The sequence below is a fragment of the Alligator mississippiensis genome, chromosome 2, assembly GCF_030867095.1.
Source record: "Alligator mississippiensis isolate rAllMis1 chromosome 2, rAllMis1, whole genome shotgun sequence".
Classification (NCBI taxonomy): domain Eukaryota; kingdom Metazoa; phylum Chordata; order Crocodylia; family Alligatoridae; genus Alligator; species Alligator mississippiensis.
Genome location: NC_081825.1, coordinates 286,524,815 through 286,541,287, shown reverse-complemented (window position 1 = coordinate 286,541,287; position 16,473 = coordinate 286,524,815). Strand labels below are relative to the sequence as shown.

At 44.5% G+C, this 16,473-nt stretch overlaps 1 long non-coding RNA gene across 1 annotated transcript; it reads left to right on the top strand.

The window, feature by feature from the left end:
• Positions 1-6,096: 6,096 nt before the first annotated feature.
• On the top strand, positions 6,097-14,267 carry LOC106738760 (uncharacterized). Its single transcript, XR_001371907.3, has 3 exons — positions 6,097-7,026; positions 7,279-7,406; positions 10,764-14,267. It is a non-coding gene; the product is annotated as an uncharacterized LOC106738760 (long non-coding RNA).
• Positions 14,268-16,473: the final 2,206 nt, after the last annotated feature.

The following is a 16,473-nucleotide window of genomic DNA, read 5'->3' as shown; positions in this document are numbered from 1 at the left end:
TTTCTTCCTATTTTGATAGCTTTAAACTTTCACCCTAACATTTAACTTTTCTCACCTACATGTTAACAGTTTTGTTTTCTGTGTCCTTACTGGCAGGGTGAACAGCTGACCCAGCTGCCTTTCTAGCATCCCCTTCCATGCCTGGAGATGATTGCCATGTTGCCCCCCAGTTGTGTGCTCCTCCACCTAATGGTATAGGACCTCCTCATCAATTTTTTAAATCTTCTCCGACTAGTCTTTTTTTACAGTGTTCAGCCTCAGTGAGCACAGGACTCATTCAGGGTAACACTGGCACAGCAAAGAACAACAATTGCATGCTGCTCCTATTTAACCCTGGGTATCTAATATGTTTTCCATTTGTGCAAGTACTGCACTGTTGACTCATGTTCAGTGCCTCAGCCCAGTAGAGCTCCAGGCTCTTTACTTGACAAGACCCTTGTTCTATGCTTATTGGCCCAAAATATGCACTAATAGGTTCTGTTCAATAGTTCCTGTTGCAGATTTTTAGGTATCTTGCAACCCCCAAGTTCGGTGCCCAGGGGGAGTGGCAGAAAATAGCATGCTGAGCAGGGAGCTGCCTAAGCTAGCCAATGGGAAATGGAGGGTGTGGCTTAGGTCCTGACCCCTTTAAGGTGACTCATGTATTTAAGGGAGACGAATGAGATGTCTATCTTCACAGACATGATCCTTTCCTGTACTTGGGTACCTCAGACATGTCAGGCTTTTCAAAAGTGCAGAAGTGGTAGCTGTGGCACTGCCCTTAACTGAATAGTTTATTGGTTACACCATTCCTTTGGGGGCATGGGTGTGCGTGCATGTGTGGTGGATGGGTACATTGGCCTATGTGGACTTGGGCCTGTTAGGACACAATGGACACATCTACATGAGACCCGTAATGAGCAGAAGATTAATTCTACTGCGCATGAGCGTGGCAGGCATAGCTTGTGCTACTACACAATAGATTTAGTCTAATGCACAGTAGCATCACAAAAAAACTTCATTTGCACTAATGTGCAGTAGCAGCAATTATAGCGCATTAAGTTAGTACCTGTCATTACAGGTACTAAAAACTTAATGCGCCATAATTACAGCACATTAATGAATGTGTATATGCACCCGCTGTATTCTGGGGCAGGATGTTTCCAGTCTCTCCTGTTGCAGTTGTTTCCTGTTGCGTGGATCAATGGACTATTCACTGGACCCAGATGAGAATGAATGGTTTCCAATGCAGTGGAGAGTGCAGTGGTTAGTGCTCTCAGCTGAGAGAGGGCAGGGCAGGAGCCAGGGATCTAGTCCCTGCTCAGACAGGTATTTGTGTAAGTATTTTATATGAAATGGAATAGGAAAGGTGGAGTGATTCTTCCCTACCCCTTTGCCACCATCTCAGCATATCCTGTAGCCTAGTGGTTAGGTCACCCTTCTGGGATGTAGGGGCCAGTTCAGACACTTCTTCATCTCTTATTTCCTCTTTCTAAGGTAGGCAGCAGCCAAGCCAGTTCTCATGACATCTGTTGTTACTTTACTGTTTTGCCTTCTACTCAACCTCTAGATCTTAGACTTGCTTTTATTTCAGGTTGAAAGGCCTATGCTATCAGCTAATCCATTCATCTGGCAGGGTGGGAGTGCTTCTTACGTATATATCATATGCTTTGTCAAGTTTGGTTTTAAGTGCCTGGAGTGAGGGGGGGTTTTCATCACATCCCTAGGAACACTATTCTGTAGCCTATTATAGTTTACTGCCTGGATAATTTTTCTGATCCAGTTTCTCTTAGTTACTGCATGCCTTCCCTCCCTCTCCCTCAGCTGGCTGACAGAGAGGCAGTGCTGTCCTGGGGACAGAGCACCTGCCTCTGACAGCAGATGTGCATACTATTTCTGGCTCTGACACTGACCTATTGTGTGAACTTGGGCAAGGCACTTCACCTCTGTTTCTTATCTTGTTTCTCAGTTCAGGAGCTCTTGTGACCCATGTACAGTCCCTTACCATGTGTTTGTCTGGGGACCTTCATCTCGGCTGGGGGCCTCACATGCTACTGTAATGGAAATAAACCACAATGATTATTTATCTGCTGTTTGTATAGGGCCTGGCACAAGGGGACTGGTGGTGCCTTTACGTGTTGCAGAGATGCAGACAAGTAGTGCATATTTTTTCTTTGTCCATGTTATTCAGACCCCCTTCTACTTAAAGCCTGCAATTTGATTTTAAACATGTAGCTATTATTCACTAGAGCAGTATTGCAAAGACAGAATCAGTTTTCACCTCCCAGGAAGACTTTTGAGGCTTCAGAATTTCCTTCTGTGCAGAAACAAGCTGAACATTTCACAAAACTTTCATAAACTGAAAATGTGAAAAACAAAACTCAGCTTGGATCCACTGAAATGCTGGAGTTCATGACTCCTTAAAGCATTTGTTTTGGTTTTGACAGGTTTTTAATAATAGCTTGTATTATCATTTAGCCAAATGTCTAAATGAATATTTGGATTTGGGGCTTTTTTTTTTTCCTGTGGGCTGAAATATTTTCTTGAAACATTTTTAAGAAGGGAACTTCCAATACTTTTGCAACTATTTGTAAATAAAAATAAGTCAAGTAATTCATCAAAAGCTATAGCTTCAGTTTCAATTATTTGAGGAAAATGTGTTTTACTGGAAGTTTTCCAACCACCCCTACCTAAAAACATATCACACTGCTATATTTATGTCTGTACCTATCCATGCATCTTGGGTTGCTGTTGTACCTATATAACTAATACGTTTAGTGAAACGGGTTTCTTTACACAGGAAAACATCATAAGGTTTTAGATGCCTGGAGTCTTCTTTATGTTCCTCTTTCTGTGTGAGGAATGCATTTCTTACATGAATAGCAGTTGCCCCCTGCTTTTTGAAGGCTCCTTTCTGTTGCATGAGTGACACAGCCCCAAGACCTAAGAGTCGGCATTTTCCTTCCACAATGTGATTCCAATTGTTAAATTGGCAGCATGCCCACAGACCAGAGTTAACAATTTATGTGGAGAATCTGCACTTAACTGACAAGTTAAAAATAAGCGGAGAGAAACCTCAAAGCCCAACTGGTATCAGGAAACATGCAATTAGCTAAGCAAAGGTATCTGAAAGGCATAGAAATAATTTCAAGGTGTGCAGAGGATCATATTTATCCTCTGAGAGGTAGTGGTGGTTGATAGTGTGAAGCTGATGATTGAAATGGAAAAACAACTTGAAAATGGTCAGTCTGTTAATGATCTCATCCCAGCCCAGAAATAAAAGCACTTTAATTCCATGCTTCCTAACTTATTGGATGAATAACAAATATCGCTCCAACCCCCAGGGTTGAAACCTACTTAGTAACACTGTAGAAAAATCTTCCATCCATCTGTGGATGGAAGCAGAGAGAAACCTCGAAACCTAACTGATATCAGGAAATGTGTCATCAGCTAGAAAAAAGTATCAGAAAGTCACAGAAATAATTTAAAGGTGTATAGAGGATCACATTTATCCCCTGAGAGCATGAGGTGGATTCAATATTCAGGATGACTCTAGTAGCTCCGAACATTTTTTAAATGCAACTTTAAATGGACAGCACGGAGTTACTTCTGATGTAATTTTAAATTCAAGAATCAGAAAATGAATTTGGGAGTGAGGGGCCTATTAGAAAGGTATGCTGACATCCATGTGAAGGAACAGCATTGCCTTTAATACTCACGTTCTGCAGCTTGATGCATAGTTGGGATATATCTATTGTAGTTTGATTGCACATTCTGAATACATTATTTATGATCAGAGTATGAAACGGAGAATATGCCAGACTCGATAAGCAATCAGAAAATATAACCTTTTGCAGAGACTCGTTGCCTGGGGTGTTAAATAGTGGTATCCAAATACAGCAACAGTTTCCTGGGTTACTGGATAATGAATGAGTCTCTGAGGCAAGAATGTCTCTTAACTCAAACAAGGTTGCTTAGGACAATGAGACTAATTTTCAGCCTTGTAAGATTAGAATCCTGAGCACACTGAGGAGTATAGTTCATCCTCTTGAGGCTCACGGTTATACCAAAAAAGAGTTATCCTTGCCTTCAGTATCCTTTAAGTTAACATGCTGCTACTTTGATAAGAAGGGATGTTGTCAGGAAGTTTGGGCCTGAAAGTTAAGCTTTACAAGAGAGAAGTAGGTTTTTACAAAATCTAACAGCAAGAGAAATGTTGTCATGGAAAATAAAAGTGAGGGGAAAATGAAGGTTTTGTTTGGATTTAAACATTTCTCTGTTTGCAATTCAAACATGATGGATGTGTTCCAAGTGCACTGGGACCAGAAAGCAAAACCAACTATGGTTAAAATCATGCTTTAGCAAAGTGGTGCTAAACCTTTTTGCCCAATGAGTCAGAGGAGCAGTGCTGGTCCACCAGTGGGCTGGATCCAGCCAACAGTCCCCATCTGGCACCAAAGGTTGGCACAGCGGGGCTTCATCAGGGGGGGCAGCCCAACCCCAGCCCAGCCCTGTGGGTGAGGAGGGAGCGAGGGTACATGGTTCAACCCCAACGTGGCCCTGTGGGGGAAAGGATAATGACCTGGCCCCAACCAGTCCCCGCAGTGTCGAGGGGGCATGACCCAGCCATGTGGGGCCAAGGGTTTGGGCATTTGACTGTGGGAAAGGGTGGCCATATTAGTTGCTACTGCTCCCCTGCTGCCAAATTTTCCAACTGGGGGTGGGGAGGGGTGGAGCTCCATGGGCTAGCTTTGGCCCGCAGGCCAGAAGTTGAGCACTCCTGCTCTAGTAGAAAGTAGGGTCGATTTACACCTTACAGACTAACTAAAGTAGATCTCTATGTATAGCATGACTGTTCATGAACTGAAACTCAGTTCATCAGATGCTGTGAAAGGAGGGACAGAAAGCAGAGTATAAGGAGAAATTAGAATACAGAAGACAAGGGAGGTGGGGGAGAGCGAGAGGGAGATGGAGGGAAGGGAGCAGTGCGGGGAGAGACAAGCAAACAAGCATTAAACCCATAGGAACAAAGGAGTCACCAAAGTTAACTCAGATAATGGGCTAAGAGCCCACAGTCCCTATCTAAACTACATTTAACAATCCAGTCTGGATGATTTCTTCTTCAGCAAAATCCTGTTCCACAAAAAAGCCAAGCTAACAAGAATGTTGCCACTGACTTAGACAGGGCCAGGATTTCACTATTTTCATTGTTCAAGTGGCACAAAATGCACAGGTAAACTTCTTGGTGGGCTGATAATCTAAGATAAGAAAATTGGTGTTTCAATTAGTACATTGTGCCTCTATTCTACCCCCTGGGCTCTCTCATTTCACACTGAACAACCATTATGAAGTCACCTGCATCGCCAGCAATTACAACCAGGGTTGCCTGCACCTTCAGGCTGTTTCCCAACATGGTTTTGTGCCACTAGGAGAATGAGCGGGTATTTCTCACAATGGAGACCAAAATACTGTTTTATAAGCAGGTTATTGAGCAATTTCAAAGCTGAACAAGAATGTGAACAAGTATGCTTGGGGTCTCCCTTCTAACAGGGAGGCTGAGGCAGGGGAAAGAGGCAAAGACTGCAGGAGTCCACTTGCATGTCATGCTGCAGGATTAGACCACTCTTGGCAAAGGGCAAGTGCATCATCAGCACATGATTGTATCAAGCTGCAGCAGGACAACAATCTCCAAGAAACATCCCCGTTTTATTTGTGCAGGAGCAGCTGATTCCCAATGCGCTAATTGGAATTAGCAGGACAGGAGAACTCCAGATGGTCTCCCAGTCTGTCTTCTGCCTTGTGGATAAAAATGGGCTCATTACACTTCTCTGTTAGTCTCTTTAAAGAAGGCTTTCAAAGGTAAATCATCTCTTGGTGTCATGGGGACATCTTCCTCTTGCCTTTTGCTTGCCTGCCTCTGCTCTGGGACTGTTTGCCATCGCTGGGCAGGTGTCGGAGCTCCTCTCAGAGGCTGTCAGCTCCGTTTCCTGACTGTCTGTGGCTTTTGCTGTTACGTGACAGGAGGTTCTGCCTCCTGATGTACGTGCTGTGGGTACTGCTCTGCTGAGCTGTTAACCTCTTGCTGACCTAGGAAATAAGGGAACTGAAATCAAGAATTGATAGTATTGTGGTTTCAGAGTACACAAAAAGCCCTTTTGTGGAAATGTGAGCACTTCCCCACAGTTCTTCTGAAGGTCAAACACAAAGCAGAAGAGACGTACGAAAGTGAAGCTTGCATGTAGATTGCTGCTGAGCATGAAATTCTGCAGAGCGTCTGCCTACATGCACTGTCCTTGTCCTTTACCTTTAGGTTGTGCTACTGAACTCTCCAGGCAGATCTGAGCTCGTGTGAAGCTCTGAGAGTATCCTGGAGGCTGCTTCTGTCTAAGGATTTCAGAGCTGCTCTTGCATTTGGGTCACTCCAGAAGGTCACAGAGGTCCGGGCTGGGCAAGGACATGCAATGTGCTGTAACTCTGGACTGTAGAAATGGAGAATTGCATGCAGCAGGGAACTGCAACCATTTTCCTGAAGTGCATCACAGCTCAACTCAGAGATTGTCTCCTAGTCCCTCTCCCCTTCTATACGCAACTGGGCAGAACATCTCCCATCACGCTGGTGTTTTTAATATTACCTGGGCAACTGGAACCTTGCTTTACATTGGATTACATTGTATTTTTAGTTTATTTTAATGCAATTTAGCAGCTAGAAACAAAGAGGAGATTTAATATCAGTCAGACCTCTGCAGACTGCTAGTAAGTACTCCATGGACCACAGCATGGGAGACGCATTAATATTGCATTTACTGTATATCATGCCTTGTGTCTGAGAATTTAAAATCCCTTTGCATGCAGTTAAACTAATCACTTCTCATTTCACTAAAGAATATCACTTTGATCACAGCTGATTCGCAATTAAGTGCTGAACCTAAATGAGTGGATGGGGCTGACCTAGGCAAAAGACTTGAAAAGCAAGGAGGGAAGCCCAGCAAAGGGGAGTTTGTGTGGAAGTTGTCCTTGCTGAGAAAAAAAGAAGTCCTTGTTCCTGGGGTAAGGGACATTGTCTTTCTTTTTGTCTGTTGCTTGGTGGCTTGTAAGGTCTGTGGTTTAGTTGGAGCTTGTAGCTTACAGAGTCTGCTTGGGAGTGGGACAGGGGCCTTGAAGTAGATGGACAGTTACCTGGTGAACCTAAATAAGGGGATAGGCTGCCCTAAGTAAAAGCCTTAAGCAGTCAATTAGCCAGCAAACAGTTTTGTGTGGCATTTGGGGGCATTTGTTTTATTTCTCCTTCTTGAATGGTAGAGGCAAAGGAAAGAAGATAATGATGGTGATGGAGGTAGTAGTGCAAGTGAACCCAAGTATGGAAGAGAGCGAAGAAGCAAAAACCTGGAGGATGTACATTATCCTTGTGCAGGAACCTGATGGAGGAGGTATGTATGCAAGGCAAGAAGTGCTGTCTGACACAAGTCATGGATGAGACGATGCAGGGACTTGAGAGAATGTTCTATGGTGATTTGAGGAAATGATGGAGGACAGGGGAGATGAGGCTGCATGGACAGTCCAAGACCCTGCAGAACATGAGGATGGGAAGGGCAGACCCTTGGACAAGGAAAACAGCTTGTGGGAGCATGTGGTTATAAGAACTAGGCTTGTCCTTTACCTTTACCAAAGACTCACTACACTAACAAGAGGTGCTGCTATTTGGGGGATCAGACTTTTGAAAGAACTGGCATATTAAATTGCAGGTGAGGTAGCAAGTATCTTTTATATAGCTATCAAATCAGGCAGAGAGCCTTCTGATTGAAAACAGCAAAGGGAGTATGTATAGTTAAGAAGGGGAGAAAAGTATCCTAGGCAACTGCAGGCTCATGAATCTGATTTAAGTCATGTATAACATTTTAGAACAAAATTTGAAGGGAGGAATAATTAAAGGAGATGGAGGGAAATGGAATTATGGGATAAATGTGCAACCTGAGCTTAGAACAAATAGTTTGTGCCAGACTAAACTGATATCCTTCTTTCATAAGGACTAATTTTTCTAGGCAAAGGAGACACAGTAAATATTGTCTATTTAGACGTGAGTCAAGGATTTAATATGGTGCCAACGGGGTAGTTATTAGTTATGCAAGGGAAGATGTGGATTAGATGAACTGGCAGAATGGGAAGGAAACTGGTAATTGGGATGAGAACACTGGATTATGTTGAAAGATAAAATATAAGCCTGGAAGGAGGTCACTAGTGAAATTGTTCAAGAACTGGTCTGGTGAGTAGTGCTGTTTACCAGTGAGATCTTCATTAGTGATCTTGCTGCAAAAACGAGATGTCTGCTAATAAAATATGCTGGTGGCACAAATTTGGGAGAAATCATGAACACAAAGGAGTCTTGGATTATTATATAGAGAGAACTAGATGACCTTGAGAACTGCAAAAGTAGGAATGTGATGAAATTTAATAGCACAGAGTGGGAAGTCCTGTATTTAGGACACAGATGTGCTGGTTCAGTGGTGCTCAACCTTTCAGCTCCGCAAGCTGGATGACTGGCATCGGATCACTCCATGGGCCAGATCCCTTGAAGATTTGGCATGCAGGATTAAGCCCTGTATACCCAGATTGAACCTCACACCACTTTGGCCCAGCCCTACATGCCCAGAGCAGGCCTCACACCAATCCAGCCCTGTGTGCCTGATCTAGAGTGCAGGGCCACACTATCTGGCCCACCAGACTCCCCATAGCTCTGGCAACTTGGCAGTAGGACAGCAGTGATGAATGTAACCACCATTCCCCCATCACCAAATTTTAAGACCGGTGGGGAGCCCGGCAGGCTGGATGACATCGCCTACGGGCCAGGGGTTCAGCACCTCTGTGCCAGTTGATCACAGAATGACTGGTGCTGTCAGTTGGATGTAGCTATTAGAAATGCAAATGGTGCCCTAGGATGTTTTAATAGAGATGGAGAAAGACGTGGCCCAACTGTTCTTGGAATACTGCATCTGGTCACCCACATTCAAGAAAGATTAATTCTAACAGCAGGTGCAGTGACAGGTAATCGGGAGGATTGCAAGCCTATCTTCTGAGAAAAGACTGGAAAAGCCAACTTTGGTCAGCTTAGCAAAAGGAAGGCTGAGAGGGAATCTGATCACTGTTTATAACTACCATATTTTCTCACGTTCAACTGCCCCTTTTCCAAAAAGCAACTGCTGGTGATTGGAGTGCACGTTACATGTGAGAAATATGGTAAGAACAGTTTCTGCAGCTTGCCAGACAACAGCAAAAGTGAAGGCTGCAAGGATCCACAGGGAACAGGACAGTGAGCAGTCTTGGCTCCTTTTTCCCCTGCTCCTCAGTTACTTACATGGGAAATCGTTTTTCCCTTCATTCTGCCTTTCAAAAAACAAATTGTATATCTCATTTCAGGGCATGTTACATGCACGATAGTACAATGTATCTCTGGGATAACTACCAGCAAGGAAGGCTATTGTTGGCAGAAAAACAAATGGGTTTAAACTAACCAGAGATATAATTTAGGCTAGACCAGCAGAGCACTGAGGATTGGGACAGACTTTGATTGAAGCAACCCCTCATCAGATGGAACTAGATCAGTTTTGTGGAAGGATATCACGACACGGTTACCTGTGCTGTCTGGGGACTGGACTCAGTAGCCCTGGAGTTCCCTTCTGGCTCTATGCTCCTGTCTTCAAAGGACTGCCTAGTTACTTATGGATAAAAGGGCATTGGAGGGCACATTTTTGCCTACTGAGCCAAATCCTTGGATGATCTAAAATGCTGAAACCTTTTTGTAGAGTGATGGCAACAAGACAAGAACTCAGACCAGATATAGCATTAGAGAGACCACAGTGTTGGACCGAGGAGCTTGAAAAACCCTGACAGTTAATGGTAGCAGCTAAAGCAAAACAGCTACCTAGCAACAACGCGTGACAAGGCAAAGATTCCTAGTTGCCTAGTTGACCAGCCATGAAAAAAATCCTAAAGCATAAATGGTAGGAGGACTCATGGTTGGAAATTGTGCTTTGGAAGACACAGAAAACCTGAATTTCCAAGCAGGAAGGTCATGTGATCATGCCTTGTCTGACGTACAGCTTTGGCTGAATCTAAGATGGGTGTACCCAAATGTTTGGCACCCAGAATTTAGGTAAACGTTTCAAAAGAGTTTTGCATCCAGCTTTCCTGTCCTCGGTAAAATCTGACCACCTAACTCCAGTGGCTAAAAGAGTTTTGGAAATCCAGTCTCAGATGCGAGCCTTGAGCCTTCAGGCTGTTGTACCTTTACAAATCTTTTTATGTTGACTGCTGCTTAAGATGAGTTGGTGGTTTTCCCTACTTAATGGTGGTGTGAGACACTGATGCCCAGGACAGATTGAATTTTATTAGCAGATGTTTAGGATTGTGAATCCAAAAAGATGACAAAGCCAGTAGGGAAATACAAATTGCCCAAGCGAGGGACTAACATGAGAGGGATGGGGGTGAGGAGGGGAATGCAACTAGGTTACAGAAAATACAATGTTAGCCAACTAAGCCCAGGGGCTCTACAGGAGCCCCCTGTCCATAGCCAATAGCAAGAATTAGGAGAGTCTCTTAAATAAGTCCTTTTGTCATGCATTCAAATTTTGGGCAACATGACTGTTTAAATGACCCAGACAAGCTTTTATAAGAGTCATATTTAACAGCTAAAAGGGGAAGGAAAAAAAAAAAAAAAGATGAAGAGAAGTGGCCTTCAAGTTCAACTCTTTTTTTCCTTTGTGATTCAACAAGCTCTGTTTCTGTTTCAGGAAACAAAAAGGCAAAAGCCACGAGGGAAGGTTTAACTGTGGATCACTCGGCTCTCAGTAGGTGGCCTTGCCAAACATGAAGATCTTGTTCTGAAGAATGTGAGAGAAGTGGATTCTGCTTGTAAGCATCTCATAGCCTCTTTAAATCAAGTGTTTCTTGTGTCAGCTACCCACCATGTCAAGGAATTGGACATAAGCAGCATTCTTTCCCAGACTGGAAATCTGTGTTCTCTGCTCCCTCTCTCGGGGTGAGCCATGGCTTTTTCAAAAAGCATCTCCTCTGAGCAAGAGGTTCATCTTCATGGTCTATGAAGAGAAAGTATGATTGCTTTGGAGGGCTCTGCACACCTCCAAGGCCTGGTCCCAACATTAATGATTAGAGGAAGGATTCCCTGTGATGTCCACTTAAAACATGCACTGCTGAGACCATCTCAGGGGAGCAGTGTGAAAAGGGATAGGACAGACCTATCTAGTCTTGTTACGGCAAGGAAAAGCTGCTCACCTGTAAGACAAGGAGGAGAGCATGTCCCTCTGATGGAGCAACTCTTCTGGAACATTTCCTGCCTCTTGCACATCCTGTCATGCGTCACCCACAACGACTTTTCATCCCCAGTGAACCAGGCCCTTCAAACCCCTCTTTAAGACCTACTTCCATGAGGCCCATAGAAAGAAATAGCAAAGATATTATTTGAGGAACAAATGCATCTGCCTCTAGACTAATGGCCCTCACCAGAGATCTGCCTTGTTACCTACCAGTGGATAGACAAACTGGTTCAAATCTTTGCTTGAAACTTGAGCTGACAGATCATGGTGCAACGGGGGTTCACGCCTGTGCAGCATCATCCTCAGGGCAGGCAAAACTGAGGTCCCTAAGGGCACTTCCTTTTTCTGTCTCTACAGTGAAAGCTCTGCCAGGCAGCAATTATCTTGAGACTTGCCATGCTAACCTGGTGATTAGAGCACTCTTCTGGGAGCTAGGAGAGGTGGGTTTGAACCCATCTGGCCACAGAGGACCATGAACTCAAGTATTTCATTTCTTGGGCAAGTGTCAGGTACCAAGAGCCTTTTGTCACTATGACTGCCTCACTCCATCTTAAAAGAAAGCAGTGGTGGCCTGATTTATTACCTGGGTTCGGAGAATGCCGACCAGGTGGAACTCCTTGCTTCTGGATCCCTTATGGGGGAACAAAGCGCCATCCTCAGCCCTGTGAGGCAGTTCTGGGCACATGCAGAGATGTGACCCTAGGCACCTGGGGAAATATAGGGCCAAATAGCAAGGTGTTTAGGGGGATTGGGTGCCTCCAGGTTAGCTGGCAGCTGAACAGAGGTTTTCAGGATTGCAGTTCTGAGCTTTGATGTCCAAGAACTCATTAAGTTCCTTATTAGGCACCTGTGTCCTTTTTGGGCTTTGGCCTAAGTGCTGCGGAGTCTTGTAGGTATAAATCAATTTAGTGCTGGGGGTAGCAGTGCTATGTTTAGCCATAGCACAGCATTGCACAGCAACAGAACAAGGTCTGCACGGTGCCCCACCAATCTGCTATGCCTCTCCTTGGGCCATCAGCTCTGTGACTGGCCCCATTCCTCTCCAGAGGCTACTATGGTTAATAGGTCTCCTTGTTCATTCAGTCATTAGCTTTGCTCATGGGTATGCCATCAAGGCTGTCATTCGTGGATGTAGTCGAATGACAGACTCTGCCCCCTAGGAACTACACCAGGTTTACCAGCTCATTTCACAAGGCCCCCAAACAGCCTTCAGACAGCAATTCTGTCAGTCACTACAAGTCTGGGCTGAGGTTGGACCAGTATCACGGGGAGGACAGGCTGTTTTGAGCTATCAGTGCTACAGGAGTTTGACAGTTTCTATATAAAATACATTAACACTTGGACAGAAGAGAAATCAACTCTAAAGATACATTTTTAAGGGGAAGAACTGTCCAACAACCAGCCATTACAGAGAAATAGGACTACAGATGACCAAGTTACCTCCTGAAGATTTTTACACAGTCAACATTAGAACAACAAATATATTTCTGTTTGTTTAATGTGGTGGTTTTTAGCTGCCATTCTCTAGGCCTACTTGTGTATGTCTATTCCTTCTCCAGGGTGATCATTTGAATTTCCTTTGTTGATGTAGTATTGAGATACCTAGGTGATTATTAGTATAAAAGTGAAACCTATGCCAAGAATATGCTCCAATAGTAACCCATCTTCTTCAATGTGATTTGTTTAAAACAACCTTTTCAGTACAATTTTAAGCACCCTATAGTTAAATGCCAGCCCTGAGTGGGTAAGTATTTTGGGGTTTGTTTGTTTTGTTTTTTTATCATCTCTCATCTAGTTTCATAAAGGCAGGTGCCAAGAAGATACAAACCATGGAATATACTGACAAAAATGAGGACAGACAAGATTGAATTAGCATGGAAATAATTAGTTTTTAGAGAGGAATGTAATTCTTTTAGTTAAGATTCTTTTAGCTCGTTCTCAGTGGGAAGACACTAAGAGAAATCTTCCACTGGATACCAGCAAGGAGAAAAGAAGGTGTTATTGATTCCTGGTACTCTTTGTCCCCTGCCACTTTCAAATACAGTCACCATTAGACTTTTTTTTAATCCTTGCTTCTGATTGCAATGTGTGGGTCACTTAGCATTAGCTAATGTTAAGCTTGAGGGACAAATAATAAATAAACCACTAATCTTTGATTTTGGCATATAATTCTCAGTTTGCTAATTCTCTACAAGTTCTTTCTAGTCTTTCTAGCCCACTGAGAAAGAGAAACCTTTAGTCCACACGTAGAGTTAATCGCGGATAGCAGCAATTAGGTTGCTACAGGAGTATGTGGTCAAGCAAGCACAGCACTAAAGTTTGTTAGACTTCTGATACTGGCTCAAAGGAACGGGATATTTTCTTTGGTAAAGTCACTTTACTTTCTTAGGGGTATTTCAGGCCTCAGAAAGGGGTTGCTTTGAAAGTGGTAATCTGAGGCAAAATGTTATCAAGCCAGATGCAGATGGTGGCACCTCTGTGAAAAATGGCTAGAAGGAAAGGATGTGTTTTTCACAGATTCCTTTTTTACTAGAATATTTTTGCCTTGGCTAAAACATTCAATTGGAACATATTTCAAAAGCAGCTCAAACTCAATAGAGCTCCTTTTCCAGGTAGAAAAGGCCACTAGGGCTGGGACAGTTGGTTTGACGGGTGCCACATTTGACAGTTTTATCCCTGTTATGATTATAATGAGACCTCCTTCCCACAAACTCACCAGGATCTCCAAGAAAGGGTGTACTTCTTTTTCTCTTGGGAGCAAAGCTAATTTGGGGCAGTGGCAGCATTTCCTCTTGACACCTCAGTAGAGCATAGAGGGGGAAACTCCACCAGGTTGGATCCTGTCCTTAAATTAAAGCAGAGCATAGAGAAAGTGGTCATGGCTAAGTCTGAAACTCCAGCAGCCCCTAGAAAGAAGTTGCACTTGAACCTCAGACTGGCCATAGTAACAATTGTACTAAGCCTTTGTACAGTGCTTTATATGCGAGCCTAAATTAAATATATTCTTCCATGACTCCTTAAAGCGAAGTACACAAGCCGCGTTGGGAGCAGGGTCCAGAATCCAGGATACTCCCTCAACAGCTAGCTACAGAGACATATTCCTCTATGCATGGTCACCTCCTGGTTCCAGGAGTCTTGCCCTTTTGCCTGCCCAGTTAAGATGCTCTCTTGGAAGATGGGCAGCAGGGTTGAACTCTTCTCAAGGAGAGGAAGACTCAGAGCTTGCATCTCCTACTTCCTGGTGAATATTCCAACCTGATCTTTGAGCTGTTGTTTTAAAAGAAAAGACAGAGCCAGTTGCCTTTGTACAAAGGGACAACTTAGGGTTTTGTCACAGCAGCAGCTTAGCACCGCACTAAGAAGGACCTGAGTACACCCTACCCACTGTGTCCTCAAGCAGGGAGGCTGCTCCGACATGTTGTAATTACAGTGCATCAGAACAGACTTGATTAATTGAGTCTGCTGGAGCGTGGTAATTACTGCACTCTGGCAGACTCTAGCGTCATGTATATCAGTGTCCCTGTGCTGAAAAATGTTCGGTGAGCTTTAGTTAAAGAGCGCCTGCCACCATTTTTCAGCATGTGGACGCTGATACACGATGCTCTGGGTGCTATAATTAGAGTGGCTCTCAGAGCTGCTCTAATTAAAGGATGGGCCCCAGACATCCTCCCCAGTGCACTTTGCTTTGGAACATGTGAGGACTGTACTTGGCCCTCTGTGTTGGTGTCCACCACTGCAACCAGTGGTCACCAACCAGTGGATCTCGATCCACCAGTAGATCTTGGAGCCTCTTGGAGTCAATTTGAGGCTGGGGTGGGGGGCTGAGTGCCTGCATGTATGCATGCGCATGTCCCAACCCAGCAGATCAGTCTGTGGGGGAGGGAAGGGGCAAGGGCTATATTGGGGCCCCCACAGTGAGGGACAGTGCCACAGAGGCAGGAGCAGGGGTAAGTTGTAGGGCTGTGCAAAATTTTGCTGGCAGTTTTGACTCATTTTGAGCTTGAAACAGCAAAATCAAAATGAAATGAAGGGCTTCGAAACAGCCTTGAAACGAAACGAGGGCAGTCGAAACTTTTCTAAGTTTAAAAACGTTTCAAGTTTCGAAGCAGCTGGGCTGAGTTCCCTTCCCCAGCCCAATCGAAACAGCTTTGAAACAGCAAAACGGTTTTGATGAAATGGAACGGAAGTGTTTTCGAATCGAAACAAAGCTCGAAATGAAACACTGTTCCGTTGAAATCTCTGCGGAAGAGGAACACTGCTGTTTTGCACAGCCCTAGTAAGTTGAGCAGGGCCCCGGCCAGGTGGGACTTACCTGCTGGGCAGGCATGCCCCCAAATAATTTTTTCTCCCTCTGCCTCAATCTGCTTGCCCCCTCCCCCGCATTTACCTGCTGGACGGGAGGGCAGGGGGGAGCAGGTGTGGTGGCAGCACATGGTAGATCTTGGGTTGCTTTTAAATGCCAAAGGTGATCTCCTACTTAAAAAGCTTGGAGACCAGTGATATAGACACATCTTCAGGAGGGCCCTTATGCCTTAGAAAGGGATTCTGAACAGTGGGTCCCACACTTACAAAGGCATCTAACTGCAGCTTAAGGCTAGGAGAGCAGCTGGAGTCCACATATTTCCTGTTGGCTAGTTTAGGTGTGTCCTTGCTTAGTGTGCTACATATTGTGAATTTCCATCCTCTGTGCCCAGCAATCTTTATTGGAAGTCCAGGGAATTTGGGCATCTGACCTGGGCTTATGAATCCCACTACTGGAGCTGAGCCCCGTAACTTTGTGGTGTGAGAACACTCAGCATCACCGTGCCTAAGTTCCTTGACACATCTTGCCCCAAGTGCCCCCCAATCGACGCCTGACCCTGCCCTCTGTCTTTCACCCCATCCTGTGCAGGTAAGTTCCTGGAACGTGGAGTGAGGCATTGCCTTGCCGACTCTCCAGAGCCTGGCCACCACAGAAATGCTATGTTAGGAAGTGCTGGGAGACTGTAATACCCTCTAAATGAAAAACAAACCCATGACTGTTCAACAGGCAAAATCCTGCACCTCAGCCTATCACATGCTGTACTGGGCCAGGCTTTTAATTAAGTATTATACCCCTGGATTATGTGGAATTTTTCCCCCTTTGTTTTACTCTGCTCCTTCCTCAAGATTAAAAAACCCCAAATAG